At 44.9% G+C, this 16,865-nt stretch overlaps 1 long non-coding RNA gene across 1 annotated transcript; it reads right to left on the reverse strand.

The window, feature by feature from the left end:
* Positions 1-9,517: 9,517 nt before the first annotated feature.
* On the reverse strand, positions 9,518-16,080 carry LOC109269802 (uncharacterized). The gene is made up of 3 exons (XR_002081277.2): positions 15,752-16,080; positions 14,636-14,730; positions 9,518-9,754 (listed from the first exon to the last, which is right to left on the reverse strand). It is a non-coding gene; the product is annotated as an uncharacterized LOC109269802 (long non-coding RNA).
* Positions 16,081-16,865: the final 785 nt, after the last annotated feature.

Raw genomic sequence — 16,865 nt, forward strand, 5'->3', positions numbered from 1 at the left:
GAAGCCCCATCCCATCCATCAGCAAATCCTGTGGGTTCCACCTAAAAACACACGCCAAACAAGGCCAGTTCTCATCACCTGCTTGAGGACAACACTGCTGTGAGCTGCCATGCCTGCTTCTCTGGATTATTGCCATACCTTCTGTTTGGTCTTCCGATTTTTACCCTTGACTCATCCAGTCCATTCTGGACACAGCGGCCAGAGCACCCCTTTAAAGTGTAAACCAGATCATGTCATTTTCATCTCCAAGCCTTCCAACGTCTCCAGAATAAATCCTGGATGCTCAAAATAACCTGTCAGGTGCCATATTGCCTGGCCCCTCCTCCACAGTCTCCCTCTTGCCTACTTCGTTTTATTTTAACCACATCAACGTCATCACCGCTCCCCGAACTTCAACATACTCCTAGCTCGGGATTTTGTACATGTGATGCCCTTTGCCCCTTGCCTGGAATATTCTTCCCCCACTCCCAGTATTTGAATGGCTCTCTCTCTCTTACCTCTTTCACAATTTCTGCTTCCCTGCACCTTATGGGTGATACCCTCCCAGGATTCTGTATGGAAAACCTCATATGCCAACATACCCTTTTCCCTTCCCTGTTGTACTTATGTACAACACTCTTACTATCTAACATAACTGATTTTTGTCTTATCTCTTATCTCTTCTCTTTGGTCAAATCTCAATTTTTGTCTTTATCTCTTCTCCTCCAATAGGACATAAGTCCCAGGATGGCAAAATTTTACATGTTTTCCCCCTGCTGTATCCTTGATGCCTATTTCAATGTCTCATGTGTATCAGGAACCCAGTTAAATGTCTGGTATACAAGTGAATGAATTAGGATTATAATAGTGTTGACCTCATTGAGGGGAGGGCTGTCATCTTCAATAATTGATGTAAATAACCTTTCACAGTGCCTGGACCACAGTAAGTACTCAACAACTATGAGTTTGCGTTCATAATATTGGCAATTTCTTAGTCATGGCTGCCTTATGTAAGGTGAACTTACTTAAATGGTAGTCTTCATTCTGGGGACAAAGTTTGACAACAATAATCAGGTGAGGGCCACAGATCTTACTCCAGGAAACTATTTGTTCAGATTCCTTAACAGGAAATTTTAGGATAATATACCCCACAGAGGTGAAAATGACTATAATCTGACCACAAAAATGAGAACTCTAACATAGCTTACTATAGCCCCAATATATATTATGTATTACAAATACTGCACAGTAAATTTCTAATGTTAATGTCAATCTCTTCCTCAATAATGTGAACAATTTGAGCCAGGTGTAACCGATGTACGAGACTGTGATTTGAGTTGCCTGCTTTTCACTTCTTCCACCGCCTAAGTTTTGGGGCTGTGTCCAAATTATTCAACAAGTATGTTTGGAATGCCTGCTATGTCAACGCACTGTGCCAGGCAAGGGGGATTCGGCTGCTAACAAGATAGCCTTGGCCCTTGACTTCGTACAACTGACACTCTGTCGGGGAAGAGGGATAATCAAATAAGAACTTACAGCAGGAATAGCATAATGGAAGTACAGGATGCATGTGATAGAAACAAGTAACTCAGTTTGGGGGATGGGAAAGGACAATGGGAGAAGACTATGCTTTGCTCCTCACAAGAGGCAATATTTCAGAAGATGCGTGAAGTTATCCTCATAAAGACTAATGAAGCAAGCAAACAAACAAAATTCCTAGCAAATAACTTATCCTGTTAAAGGGAAGAATGGCTCCAGGCAGCTGGCAAATATATAAAATGGCTTGGACACTGAAGAGTATGTGAGACTGAACAGTCTTGAATGTTCTGAAAGGCATCCTTGAAGCCAAAACAGGAATGGCTTGTCCCCAATGACTACAGTCTCTTGGACTCTCTTAGTAATTGCAAAAAAAAAAAAAAAAAAAAAAAAAATCCTTAATCTTTCTTTAATACATGGCAGAGTTAACTTTAAATATTAAGAAGAAGATTTTATTTTTTGACACACTTTTAACCCCCAGCGAGGATTCTCTTTCTGCAATCCTAGCCCTGCATGACCCTACCTCACTCAATTCCAAGAACCCACGGCTGGACTTGGACTTTTGATGCTGATCTTGTTGCTGGACTGAAGGACATGTTTACCCCCTGCCCACCTCTTCTTCAGGAAAAGAGTAAGCTCCTATGGGAGGCAGAGCTGAGCATAGATCTTGAATGTAGGCAGGACATGGGGGTACTTGAAACTTTGTTCCACTACTGGCCCCAAACAAGGAGCTGGGTAAGACTCCTTAATCTCTGGAAATTTACAGTAAGACAGAAAGCATAGAAACATAAAAAAAAAAAAAAAAAAAAAAAAAGACAAATCACAATGCAATACAAATGCAAACTTTGTGAAATGATGGTTGGGTAACCTAAAGACCATAATAGGCCATCAGTCAAGGAAGAGATGATGGCCATCCAGAAAGACTACTGACAGTTACACAGTTTGAACCAGACTGTAAAGATTGAGTAGGTTTCTGACAGATGGGTAACCTGCTGGGTCATCCAACACAGAGAGAGGGAAGGCAGTGGGGTAGGGGGGGTGAGGCAGAGAAGCAGGGGAGACAACATAAGAAAAGGTTGTAGAAAACTTCCGTTAGTGTTCCAGGCTTTGGGAGAGACTGCTAAACCCAGTGATCTCTCAACTTGCGTCCGTGGACTCATTCATTCATTTAAATGGGGATTTGGTTGTTAAACACTTAAGATTCTGCTTAAGCTTAAGATTGTATTTTAAATCACACCAAAGAAACAAAAACAATACAAAACAAAACAACAATGTTTAAAGAGTATAGGCATAAATGAGTCAGCTATTTTGCAGTTACAGCAATTTAAGTTTGAAGCTCAAGAAATTACACATTTAAGTGCCTAAGTAGTCTTCAGTTGACTTTTAATTAACCTTTTTTGTCATTTCCAATCTGGGGAAATTGAAAAATATTTTTGTAGTCCAACAAAAACTCATTTTATGAAAGAATCACATACATTTCAAAGTTGCTCATAATCATCTTTGAAAACATGTGATATCTGCAGCTGAATCAAGCCAGGTTGTATTTATTCCTTATCAATCCTGCCTATCTTGGCATTGCGCTCTTATTAATAAGATTCAGATAAATCCTAGCCTTCTGGTGCAAAAGTGAAAACCCACAGTGATTTAAAAATTATTTTCTCTGATCAGGCTGCATCTCATTAGTTGTGATTCCTTTCTTTTAGATTCTGATGTTTGCAGAAGATTTTTGTGGGAACGTTATTTAAAACATGCCCTCCCGAGTCTGCACCGGCCTCTTCCCGCCGATTATTCTTCCTCAATCTTTCTGAGTTGAAGGAGATTTGTTTATTCAACTTAACCTAAATCTCAATTAAGAAATTTTTCTTCTCATCCTTCCCTTTTCAAAAGAACACGACAAGCTAGATTTGCCTAAAAACAGTTATAGAGGCCCTGGTGTTCCACATTCATGTTGACGGTGGGAAATGGATCGCCTCGCTTCCTTGGCGCCCCAAATAATGAGGTTCTTGGACTTCCCATGATAACTGGTCACCAAAAAGGATTCACTATCGTATTAGTTAGGGTAGGCTAGGTCATGCTGTGGTAACAAACACACTTTACAGTCACAGACATTTGGCAGAATGGAACTTAATTTCTTCCGTTCACAGTCTAATATGGTTTCTCCAGGATGCTCCTCCAGCTGGGGACTCAGGGATCCAAGCTCTCTTCATATTACAATACAGCTGCCTTCACATGTCAATTTTTTTTTATTTCAAGTTTTTATTTAAATTCCAGTTAGTTAGCCTGTAGTGTAATATTAGTTTCAGGAGTAGAACTCAGTGACTCATCTCTTACATACAACACCCAGGGCTCATCCCAACAAGTGCCCTCCTGAATGGCCCTCACCCATTTAGCCCATCCCACCTCCCCCCCAGCAACCCTCAGTTTGTTCTCTGTATTGAAGAGTCTCTTACAGTTTGCCTCCCTCTCTGTTTTTATCTGACTTTGCCTTCCCTTCCCCTATGTTCATCCGTTGTGCTTCTTAAATTCCACATATAAGTGAAATCATACGGTATTTGTCTTTCTCTGTTGACTTATTTCGCTTAGCATAATACACTCTAGAACCATCCACGTTGTTGCAAATGGCAAGATTTTGTTCTTTTTGATGACCAAGTAATATTCTGTTGTACACACACACACACACACACACACACACACACACATATATAAAGAAGATGTGGTATATACATATATATATATATATATATGTATACCACATCTTTTTTATCCATTCATCAGTCAATGGACATTTGGGCTCTTTCCATAGTTTGGCTATTGTTGAAAGCGCTGCTATAAACATTGGGGTACATGTTCCCCTATGAATCAGCACTCCTGTACCCTTTGGGTAAATTCATAGCTGTGATATTGCTGGGTCATAGGGTACTTCTATTTTTAACTTTTTGAGGAATCTCCCTACTGTTTTCCAGAGCGGCTGCACATGTCATTTCCAAGGTCACTTCAGCATGGTGAGAGAGGAAGGGAGCACACTGCCTTGTCACTGCCTCAGCCTGGGAGTTACGTGTGTCCTTTTGCTTCTGGTTCTTTGGCCGAGAGGACTCGTGTGGCTTCCACTTGACAGGAGACAGTATACGTACTGCCTGGCTTTGACCATTCTCACAGACATTTTGAGCCTCAGCGTCTTCATCTGTAAAATGGGGAAAATACCTACACAGCCAGGCAACTGGGAGTATCAGAAGTCATGATTGTGGAAGCATCTGGAAAAGTCCAAATACTATGTATATAGTTTTAAAAGTAGCAATTATCATTGTATTTTAGTGATAATAATAAAATGGCAATATTATCATCATGCAAAATAATTAATTAGTTATATTTAAGTTACCAAAAATAATGAAAACAGTTTTGGAATGAAAGCATCCCTGAGACTCCCTAGTTGAGTTCACAATCAGCTTTGACCCTGCATTTAATTTACTTTTAGCAGAAAATGTAGTATATGATTACCTTTAGAATGTCTCATTTCAGATGAAAAAAATCAAGCTTTTAGGGTAATTGCAAAATTTTTAAAGGGACCTCAGTGAGAGCAGAGAAGGAAGTTTCCATGGCAATAACTGAGCAACACAAAGGGAAGGGAAGAGAGAAGGGGGAGCATTTAATGAGCACTTACATGATGGGAAGCGGTACGCTTGGCACTTTGCACCCTATGTCTGTCTAAAACAAGGGGAAAAGCAATGAGATCAGTGTGATGGGCACAGTTTTCTAAAAGAGCAAACAGACCCAAAGGTAGAGAGACTTTCTTCAGCCAACCATTTAGAATGTGGCCCAAGTGGCTCAGGTCATGATCCCAGGGTCATGAGATGAAGCCCCTCATCCAGCCCCACACTGAGCATGGAGTCTGCTTAAGATTCTCTCTCCTTCTGCCCCTCTCCCCATTCACGTGCTCTCTTTCTCTCTCTCTCTCTCCAATTATATATATATATATATCCCTGAGTGGGATATGAACCCACTTTTGCCTGCAGCTAGGGCTCAGGCTCTCCCTGCACCATTGAGTCTCCCACAATTGAATCTTCTTTCCACTTCCTGTGCTGAGCATACCATTTCTGTGGTCTTACTCCTCTGTTTCCAGCCTTTCTCGGGGCTTCTCTTCTCTAGCCTGACCTCCCACCAGCGCACCCGATGCCTATTTCCCTCTGACAATGTATTCCCTTAGGTCCATTGCCTTGCCTACCCAGAGTTCCTCCTTGTAGGAGAAAGCCTATGATGCAAGTGGACAGAGTGTGGCGGCCGGGGGGGGGGGGGGTGGGGGGGGGGAGGGTAGCAGAGTTGCCATTGGCAACCATGCTAGCCAGGATCACCTGGGCAAGCCCAAGCCTGGGGAAGTTGTGATGAGGGGCTGAACACTTCTCTGGTCTCCAAGGGTCTCCCCACAGATTGCTTGTTCGTTGAAAGGGGAAAGACAGTAACCGTACGGTAGAGAAAATAGATGATAGTTTGTGTGATGAAAATTAATGTTCGCGCTGAGGAGCAGATCGCTTTCACATGCCTCTGGATGTGATGTGCTGAGAAGGAAACACCATCTCATAGGAGTATTGCTGTCGGGATGCGTAACCCGCCTCGAATCAGAGGGAAACAGCAGACAAACGCACCCTGAGGACTAGTCTACAGCTGGCCAGGATTCTTTAAGGATGCCCATTTGTGAAAGGGAGAAGGACTGAGGAATCTTCCAGATCGAAGGAGACAAAGCGGAGGCGGCCGCTAGACGGACCAGATCCGGTACCGGAAAGGGAAGGGCTTTAAGGACGTTACTGGGACAATTGACAAATACGGGATATTGCAAGTTAGATTAAATGAAAGTCTCACAGCAATGTTACATTTTCTAAATGTAACGGTATTGTGGCTCAGAGAGTATTTCTTGCTCTTAGGAATTACACACTGAAATATTTGGAAGAAAGGGTGGGATGCATATAACCTACTTTCAAATGGCTCAGAAAAACAAATAATCATTTTGGACTTTATCGTTTACACACACAGCGTGTATGTACATGCAGATGTGTACACATGTGTGGGGATATACGGGGGCGGGGGGGGGAAGAGGGACAGAGAGAGGGGAGGGAGAAAGATGACACAACAAATGTGGCAAAATGTGAAAAATTGCCGAACCTGCACAAAGTATCCTGAGAGAAAGAGACTGTCTTTCCAGCAAGTCAACGAGCTTTAGAAGCGTAAACAAACTGAAGTTTCCATGAGTAGCGAGCGATTGCTACGTGCCCCTCTTTTGCCATGGATTGTTCCAGGAGGGTCGTGCTTAGACATGAGGAGATTGAAACAGGTTGCTTACTCACTCCAAGGTGTGCCAGGGTCCTGGGTTTGAATTCAGATCGCGTTCATTTCTCTTCACCACAAGAAAGGACAGTTCACGTCACGTCTGGCAGGAAGAGGTGAGGCTCCAGTCTCCAGCTCACAGCCCCCCGGGAGGGTAGAGAAGAAAGATAGACAAGTCACTAGAGACCAGAGTGTGCCGAGCTATGTATTGCTGAATTCTTCCAGCCAGGATCGTGCCACACCCGCTGTGCTCCAGACGTCCCGCCAAGCTCTCCGGGACCAGAGCTGTGGACGGCAGAGATGCGGGCTCCACGCTCCGAGAATTTCGATCGCAGTGGACAGACGTGGCTGACGCTGGTGACCACAAGCACCAGAAGGGCACCTGTTCCAGACCGGGAGGTTAAGGCAGGCTTCCCAGCAGCAGGTATCTGACTGCTCTCTTAACAGATTTTCCGAGATGGAAGGACTTGGGCAATCTTGCTCACTCCGGTGGTCTAAAAACCTGGCACACGGGGAATCTGCTACTGGTGAATCTGGAAAAAAGATATACAAGTGTTTTTTCTCTTGGGTGTAGTCAGCGGTAGTCCCGATGGGATGAATGAATGAATCAGTGAATCAATCAACCAGTCGATCAATTCCCACGTGTGACTGCAAGAGCCCAGGGGGGTCGGCTCTCCTAGGAGGTCAGCCTCCCTGCCACCTTTCCAGGTAACCGAACGAACGAGCGAGCGAGTTGGAGCAAGCCCGCCCTTCCCCCATCCAGCAGCGAGTGGCAATGGCAGTGATGGCGGCTGGTGACTAACCACAGCCCTGGGGGTTCCTGTTCTCCCCAGCTTCCTTCTGCGTTCTGCTTCCAGACGAGAGGAAATGCTTTATTAAGAGAAGCCATTCAGATCTCTCTCTTTCTCTCCTTTTTTTTCTTCCCTGAGTTGCTCAACACTGGTTTAGGCTCTTACGTTTACAGAAGAGAACAAAGCCGCCTTCCCGAGGCTGTACCTTGGGTTTCGTTCTTACCAATGCCCAGGCGAAGCCAGCAGCCCGTGGGCCTTTGTGGGCCAGAAACAAGGACGCTTGCAGCCCCCTCCGAAAAATCAGAATCATCTCAATAACGAGACAACGTGCTTGCGGTTTTGGCTCAGTGCTTTCCCCGGCATGATCTCATCTCATTAACAGAGTAAACTTAGAAAATGTTAGAGACGCTGGTAGATAAAACGGTTGAGGATTTTTCCGGCTCCTTTTGGTGAAGCCCCAGGAAACTGGGGAGGAGCCTGGGGCCGCCCCGGAGGGAGAGGAGGCCTCCTGGGGGAGGAATCCCAGCCGGCTCGTTTCTCGGCCCTTTGCTCAGCCATCCAGGCCAACTGGCTTGGTTACTCTTGCTCCCTACACCGGAGTTCCAGGAAACATTCCACGGGAGAAACAGAGCTCACGCATGGGGGCGGGGTGGGGAGGGGGGAAGGTTTGGAGACTATTGCTCTGTGTGAATACCTTCACGAACAGATTCAGGCCGAGAAAGGGACTCTTTGGCCTAAAATCACTAAGCTGATTAGTGATAGAGCAGGAACGAAACCCTCATCCTGGGCATCATTCTGTCTTCTCCTCTAGGGCATGAAATTGGCAAGACCAATCACAGTGAACGGAAAGACCCAATGATTTGGCCCAAGGGGGGGGGGGGAGAAGAAAAATGAGAATAATTTAAAAATCCCCGAAAGCTGAAGTTTCTGGCCCCTCCCCTGCCCCCCCTCGCCCCCTACCACGTGCCTGTGCCATGTGAGTTCCCTGACTCTGGGAGGTCGTCGACAGTCTGGTAAAGGCATCTTTCCCTCCAGGAGAGAAGGAGTGATATAAGTAACATCCTTTTCCCCTCCAGAAACTTCTCTGGGCGTAGCGCATCACCACCATCTCCTCTGGCTGCTGAATGTTCTTGCAGTTAGATAATGCCTAGCAACGTTTACCCCTGTCCCCACTAACTAAATTGAATCTGAGGTGTCACTGAAGCCACGGAGAGGAGCACTTTCTTCCTAATATGAAGTGACAAGGGTTCGTAATTTCCGAGCTGTTCCAAGCTGCCTGGCTGGGGGCACAGAAAGACAACCAGCTTCCAGGTGAGGGAATCGAGCCTCCCCCGCAACTTTCAAAAACCACAGAGGAGGGCAAGTCCCCAAGCTGTGCAAAGTTCCTTTGAGAAGGCAGACGTGGGTCTATTTTAGCTCCTTCCGGAGAGGGAACAGTGGGCCGGGAGAGGCTGCCTGAGGGCACGGCCACCGGCGTGTCACTCTGTGCCATCTAGAGGCGCTGGGCCAGGAGGGGGAGGCCAGGGTGATGGCTGTGCTGAGTCAGCGGCTCCAGGATGGAGAAGGGACATTATTCCCAAGCATTAGGCGAACCCAATACATGTAAACACACGTCCTCACCCTGTAGAGAAGATACTGTTTATAGCTTCCTTACTTGTAACTTCTTGGAGTGGTTTTCATACTGTCTGTTCTTTCCTTCCTTCCCAGTGATCTCTCTCCCTCTCCCTCTTCCTCCCTCCCTCTGTCTGTCCCTCTCCCTGCCTCCTTCCCTCTCTCTCTCTCTCTCTCTGTCCCTCTCCCTGCCTCCTTCCCTCTCTCTCTCTCTCTCTCTGTCGCTGTCCCTCTTCCCCTCTCTCTCTCACCAAAACAATACCATTTTTCCACTGTTCAATCCCTGCAGAGAGCACCGATTTTATTTATCTTTAAAACAATAACAACAGTGAAATTACCCAGAACCATAAGAAGCCGTTAAGAACTGAAATCTTGAAGTGTGGAGGCTCCGTGAAATTATCCTGATTTGATGGATTCCGGACTTGGGCACTGCCTTCCTCCGTCGTGGGAATCAAATGTTATCTTTTCGTTTTGAAAGAAGGGATTATATTGGTGTTTGGTGACGTCTATGGGTTGTTTCCTTTCTGTGAAGACAGAACGTTCATTTTTGCAGTCACAGAGGAAATTAAGGAATGTGTACTCAACGTTGCAGCTCAGGGTATGTATTAATATTCCTAGTTTCTTTTCTGCCCTGACTGCCCAGTGGAGCAGAAAATAAACAAATCTTGTTGGTTGGTATACTGCAAGATGATAATATTGACCAAACAAACAAAATGGAATGACCCGTCCACCTTTCCACATGACCCAGCGAGTAGAGTTGACCCACATGTCTTACTTTTTTTTTTTTTTTTTTTTTCCAAATCACCCATTTTGGAATTCACCTGGGTTTGACTCTCCTCTCTTACACCTGCTGAATCTATAAACGTAAGCGTGTTGCCTTATACCTCTGAGCCTCACTTTCTGAACATGTAAAATGGAGCTAATCCTAGTACTCCCTAGGGTACCGGACTGAACAAGACACTACTTGTTATCATACTTTAGTATGATACCTTGCGATACAAGCCTTACGTGATCCCTTACGAGCCCCCGATACATGTCATTCCTTTTAATTTCTCAGAGCTACTGCTAAGGTTTACCGTATGGGGGGCAGATTTGCAGCTCCTGCGCCACAGCGTGGGTCCCTGACCTCGGACAAGTACAAAGAGCTCATCAAGATCGCGTAAATGGTAGGCACCGGGCATAAAGTGCTGGCTCGCAATCAGGGCTAATTTTGCCTCCAGGGGACCTTTGGCAATGTGGGGCGATTGGGGGCAGTCACCACGGGGGAATTACACAATTGGCATCCAGTGGGCAGGAGGTAGGGATGCCGCTGAACATCGTACAATGCACAGAACAGCCCCTACCGGAGAGGGTTCTGTGGACTAAAATGTTAACAGTGCCAAGATTGAGCAACCCTGGGTTAAATCTTTGTATTCTGACACCAAATCAAGAGTTATTTTCAATTCACCTTACGTGTCCCAGAGTACCTCAAAGCACCTTGTAAAACGAAAGCACTATTTTTGTTATTTGAAAGGCAGTGTAATATAATAGAAAACTTTAAGGCTTGACATATCTGGGTCTATTCTCAGCTCTATACCACTTATTAACATTTAATCGGAGTGACCTCAGGCAAAAATTAACTCCTCTGAGCCCTGGTGTCTCTGTTTGTGAAATGTAACAGGATGTTCAAAAATTGGAAATAATATAAGTCCACGGCTGAGAGTGGTACCAGTCCACAGAGGGGGTGCCTTCGTGGCAACCATGACAAAATTATCGTTATCGTTGACCTACCATTTACGGATGAGAGTACAGATACGTGGGATAAGTTTCATTTTTGTCAGCAAATATTTGAGCACCTACTATGTGATAAGCACCAGAGGTGCAAAAATGAACCAAATGGGAAGTTTCCTGCCATGGTGGCATTTACATTACAGATGAGGGGAAATGGAGGGGACGGAAGGATAACGGAAGAAATCTAAGATAATTCTAGATGGTGGTCTAGATGGAGGTTTTCTGGGAGGAGGAGAGATCAGAAGGGTGAGGAGGCACAAGACTGAAGGGGAAGGAAGGGCACCCTACAGGGCAGGAATAACAAATGCAAATGCATCAGCCAAGTGTCCTTTGGGGTAAGAAAGTAAGGATGTGGGGGCATGAAGGAGCCAGAGGAAGACAGTAGAACGGGGGTCTCTTCACCCTGTAGAGGACCATGGGGAGGAGTGTAAGAGCGATAATGAATTATCGCTTAGCCCCCAGTAACGCCCCCTTGTAGGTTTCTACCTCCAAGAATGAACTGTGAGGTGTATCACCCCAGAATCCTGCCTTGAACAGAAACCATCAACTGACTTGAGTTCTAATGCCAACTCTCTAGTGTGGGGCTGTGTTACAAAGAAACATAATGTTCTGAGTTCCTGTAGGTCTGGTGGAGAGTGAGAGCCAAGAGGGATCTGCTTTCCATGCGACTGAGGTAAAAAGAAGTCAGGACGTGATACAGTGAAGGTTGAAATGTGCCTCTCCTGACCCCAGCAAAGTTTGGGGAACTGGTCACTGGCAGAAGTAGACTGAGAAACTAAGCCGGTGTGGTCCTCGTTTGTCCTCAGCTTGGGGTTTGGCCAGGGCAAAAGCGGGGGCCTGAAACACATCCAGAAAGATTTGGGGGAAGCCGATGGCATGGTTCTCCAGCCACCAGGAGAAACGCTCCACGTGGCCACACTCCGCACGGGCAGGGGTGGAGGGAGAAGCCTAGACAGTTGGCCCCAAGGAGCCAGTGACAGTGTCCAGAAGTTCCCCATTGACACGAGAAAGGGATGGAACATCGCCGAGAGTCCGGATGGTGCCGCAGATGCTGGGGGTCATTCCCTGAAAGAGTCTGCAGTGTGACAGGATGCTTGTCCCGCAGTGGAAAAGCCAGGGTTTGGAACTCCAATCGTGAGGTTCGCATTGCTGACCCCCGGGCAGTCCTCAGATCCATCCAGTGCTTGGATCTCCTCCTGTGCCCTGACACCATCTTGGTGAAAAACAGGGGTCTGGGGACAATAATCGGAAAGACTGTTTCACACTGAAAACACGACACTAAGGAAATGTGTTCTTCCAAAAAGATCACTTCAACTATTGGATAGGACTTTGTTTTCCAGATTGGACTAAATTTAGACTCTCCTCCGCGACCCAGTGGACTAGAAAGACTAAATAAGAAATAGAAATAGCAAAGTAAATTTTTTTTGCATATTTTAGTGTACTATGAATACGTGTGACCCCACAGCAGATAAAAATAAGTAGTTGAGTTGATATCCAACTAGAAGGTTCCCAAATTTGAGTTGAGCACAAAAGCAAATTGTCTGTTTTTCTAAACAAAAGGAGAAAATCAAGTCAACATCAGATTACAAAAAGAGACTATCCTTTTGCAAGAGGACCACCTTCTCGATGTACCTTGGGGAGGTTTAATCTTGCCCTTTGCGCCCGTCTATTCCTCTTCTTTGTCTTTGAGGCTGATGCCCCTGGTGGTAGGTTTACTTCTGAAGGGGTTTCAGTGTATGTGGAAAATCAAATATATTACTTGCATTTTCTTTAATGTTCAAAGGTAATTACACTTATAAATATATTAAGTGAAATTTCTCTAAACACTTAAACTTACCCAACTAATAGGTCAAAATGTAAACTGTACTAATCCTCTTACACACTTATTTTTTTAATTTTTTATTAAAAAAATTTTTTTTAACATTTATTTCTGAGAGAGAGAGAGAGAGAGACAGAAAGACAGACAGACAGAGCATGAGCAGGGGAAGGGCTGAGAGAGAGGGAGACAAAGAATCTGAAGCAGGCTCCAGGTTCTGAGCTGTCAGCACAGAGCCCGACGCGGGGCTTGAACCCACGAACCGCGAGATCATGACCTGAGCCGAAGTCTGACACAACCGACCGAGCCACCCAGGCGCCCCTGCTCTTACACATTTAAAAGTTAATTACAAACCTTAGTCAAATTCCTGTCTCAATATAAGTCTAAGCCTAATGTGTCATGCTCCCTTAAGTGCTTCAAATACCATAAAATAGGCATGATATTCACAAAAATTATCACAACCACTGTAAAATGTGTTCATATTTATATTCTTCCTTTGAGGAAATTAGTGATTCTATAGATTTGGCTAACTCCTCCCTTAGTTATGTACTTTAATATATATTTAATGCATCTTTCCAAGCTAACAGTTGCTTACCACACAAAAAGATTACACCAGACCTGCTGAGACCACTGAGTTATCCCTGAATTGATGATTGATCAGGGATACAGTTCAGACTTCCAAAGTGACTCCAACCCAAGCGGCTGTTTCTTTGCCTGGGTTCCTTCCAGAATCGTGATTGACTTCTTGTGTCAATAAGAATGTCTCCAGATGTGTCCTTTCCTCCAATCTGATGTGTCTGCACTCTTCCTCCATTACATCTGACATACGGGATATGTTAGAGGCTGAATTGGATCCTTCTCCAAATTCATAAATGCAAGTTCTAACCCCCAACTACCTCACCACATAACTGTGTTTGGAGATAGGATCTTTAAAGAGACAATGAAGTTAAAGTGAGGTCATTAAGGTGGACCCTAATCCAAATGACTGGTGTTCTTATAAGAGCAGGAAACTGATCTCGATGGGGCTCAGGGCAGGCTGCCCCAAAATATCTCAGAGTGGCATATTGACTATTTTGAATCAAAGTCACTTGAGAAATAACCAGTGCAAGAAGGACACTATCGCTCTCCACTCTGTCCTCATAAAAGCAAGAAATAAATCTGCCATGTAAAAGGTACCTTCCCTGCACCAGGAGGTAGAGAGACATCCTTATCACTGCAAACAGGGAATTCAGGACCCAGATGCTGTGTAAATAAACTCAGCTTAGTCTCTTCACTAATGAGTACTAATTAGTACCCAAGCCCAAGTGCCTTTGTCTTATCAGTTCTACAAATTTATTGTTTCTTTGTCTAAAAGATATAAAAACTGCCTGCTTTGGTCACTTCCTTGAGTCTTCTATTTCTATGACCTCCGGTAAGTATGAATTAAATTTGTTCTTAATCCTGTTAATCTGTCTCATCAATTTAATTATTACACCAGCCAAAAAAAGAACCAAAAAAGGTAAGGGAAAATTTTCCTCTCCCTGTTGGTCTCCGAGGAGTCTTGGTTCTCTTTAGCTCACGAACTACCTAGGACTGGGGCACCTGGGTGGCTCAGTCGGTTGAGCAATCAACTTCAGCTCAGGTCATGATCTCTCGGTTTAGGAGTTCGGGGCCCGCATCAGGCTCGCTGCTGGCAGCCTATCAGTGCGTAGCCCACTTCAGATCCTCTGTCCCCTTCTCTCTGCCCCTCCACTTCTTGTGCTCTCTCAAAAAGAAATAAACATTTAGGAAAAAAAAAAAGAAGACGAAGACGACGAGGAAGAAGGAGAAGAAGAACTACCTAGGACTGCAGAATGAGAGGTAGCTTCTCAGTGTCCTTGCTAGTTCTTTCCACGTGAGTTCCCGGGCACAGGAAGCCACCACTGCTGGACCACTCTGGGGACAGAAGGGAAATAAACGATTTCTAGTCTGGGTGGCAAAGTTTGCAATTATACCTCTAATTTAGCTTTAGGATTAATAAGATCATTTATTTCTAGTTCAATATGTCTAACTTAGATTTTAACCCACCACCCCAACTGAAATTGTGTCTCTTTTCATTTTTATTTTCTTGTTATGTTTCAGGGACCACCATTTGTAATCACTCCATTGACTTTAAAGAATTCAAAGCACCTAGTGAATTTCCTCTATCCATCCTTTCTGAACTGTCAGTAGAGATACAAAGTAATTCAGCCTTTTATACAGATGTTATGAACACCATTGACACAGTATTCTGTATTGGGTCCCACAGAGTGGTATTTCACCCAAGTCTATGGCTTAATTTTCTTTTTTTTTTATTAAAAAAATGTTTAATGGTTATTCATTTTTGATGGGGGGAGGGGCAAAGAGAGAGGGGGACACAGAGCAGGCTCCAGGCTCTGAGCGGTCAGCACAGAGCCCGACGTGGGGCTCAAACCCACAAGCCATGAGATCGTGACCTGAGCCGAAGTCAGATGCTTAACCGACTGAGCCATCCAGGTGCCCCTGGCCTAATTTTCTAAGGATGCAATTTACAGGCTGAATGAACTTTATCCACTCTCTTCCCTCTCTGAACCTCACTTAACTCATCTATAATGTATTTTTTTAATGAGAAAAAAAAAAAAAAAGAAAGAAAGAAAAGAGGAGAAAAGGCCAGATATCAAGTTCTGTGATTCGGGCATGAATTAAGTCTGGAATCAAATCTGCTTCATTAACTAAAAGATCTTGACAGAGCAAACGTGGAGCTGCGACACCCCCAGTCCTCTAAAACCAAATACGAATGTCACTCAGCCATTCTTTCCCCCTCTGAACCTGAAGATTAAAAGGCTTAAACCGTGTGAAGGCGCTTTATAAACTTAAACCATGTGTAAATTGTCTGCATTTTTATTACGAATTACCAATCATTGAGTTATTTCAGGCATTAAGGTGTTAGGGTGCTCACCTAAGTATCAGCAGCAGGGTCCTCACAAAGTCTGCGTATCCTGGGTTTCCAATTCAGCGCTCTATCCGCCCCCAGATTATGCAGCATTTCAAATAGGAAAATGAATTCCATGGATGAACAGCAATCATTCGCCCGTGGGCCAGGCTCTCATCTCTCCCTGCACACCTGTCAGCAAGAGACCCAACCAGAAAGGCCCCACTCACCTGAGATAAAGGCCAGTCCACTAAGGACTGTGACGGCAGGTCCCCTGCCTTTAAGTCGTGCAGCACAGAGCCGCATTAAGGTTGGAAGGCACGCAGACCTTCCTGGCCTATTTTATTCACGCCAGTTCCCAGGGATGACACTCCAGACTCTGCATCAGAGGCACACCTTTGTTTCCATTCCAGTGTCGCCAAAGAAAGAAAGCTCGTGATACGGCGGTTTAATTAGGGCATGCAAATCACTGTGCTCCCGTGTCCTCCGGTGCGTTCCAGGTCTTGCCTTATTTACAAGAGGAAAACACAGCTAGGCAAAGGGGGAGCATGAAAACAAACAAAGCAAGCAGCCTGCATCCCACGGCGGTGTGGTGGAGGGCGGTGAGGGACGAATGGCCCCGGGCCTTGCTGCGACGGGGGCCCTCACGTGACATCATTCAACCTGTTTGGCTTGTGAGATGTCCCCTCGGCCTGGCTGAAAAGCAAAGAGCATGCACTGTGAACAATGCATGCCTTTAAACCTATTTTTAACGAGCACACGTTAAAGTATACTCTTCCACGTAGAGTTTCATGAGCCCTGACATAGGCCAGTATAGACACCACCGCCATCAGGATACAGAACAGCTCCGTTAACGCACAGCGTCCGCTTTGTATGCAAACCCTTTGTATCCCAATACTCCGCCTACCCTGTAACCCTGATGACCACTGTCCATTCTTTCTCCCTCTAGCTTCACCTTTTACTCAATGTCATATAAATGGAAATCTGGCTTTGTCCATTTGCATACTGTAATAATGTATTTTATATTCGACCCTGTCGTTGAGTGTACCGGAAAGTTGTTCTTTTTGTGGCCCCGGGACATTCTATTGTATGGATAGAGCAGTGTGTGCATATACGGTCATCAGTTGAAGGACATTTGGGT

The sequence above is a fragment of the Panthera pardus genome, unplaced genomic scaffold (genome assembly GCF_024362965.1).
Source record: "Panthera pardus isolate Hobbes unplaced genomic scaffold, ASM2436296v1 HiC_scaffold_13, whole genome shotgun sequence".
Lineage (NCBI taxonomy): Eukaryota > Metazoa > Chordata > Mammalia > Carnivora > Felidae > Panthera > Panthera pardus.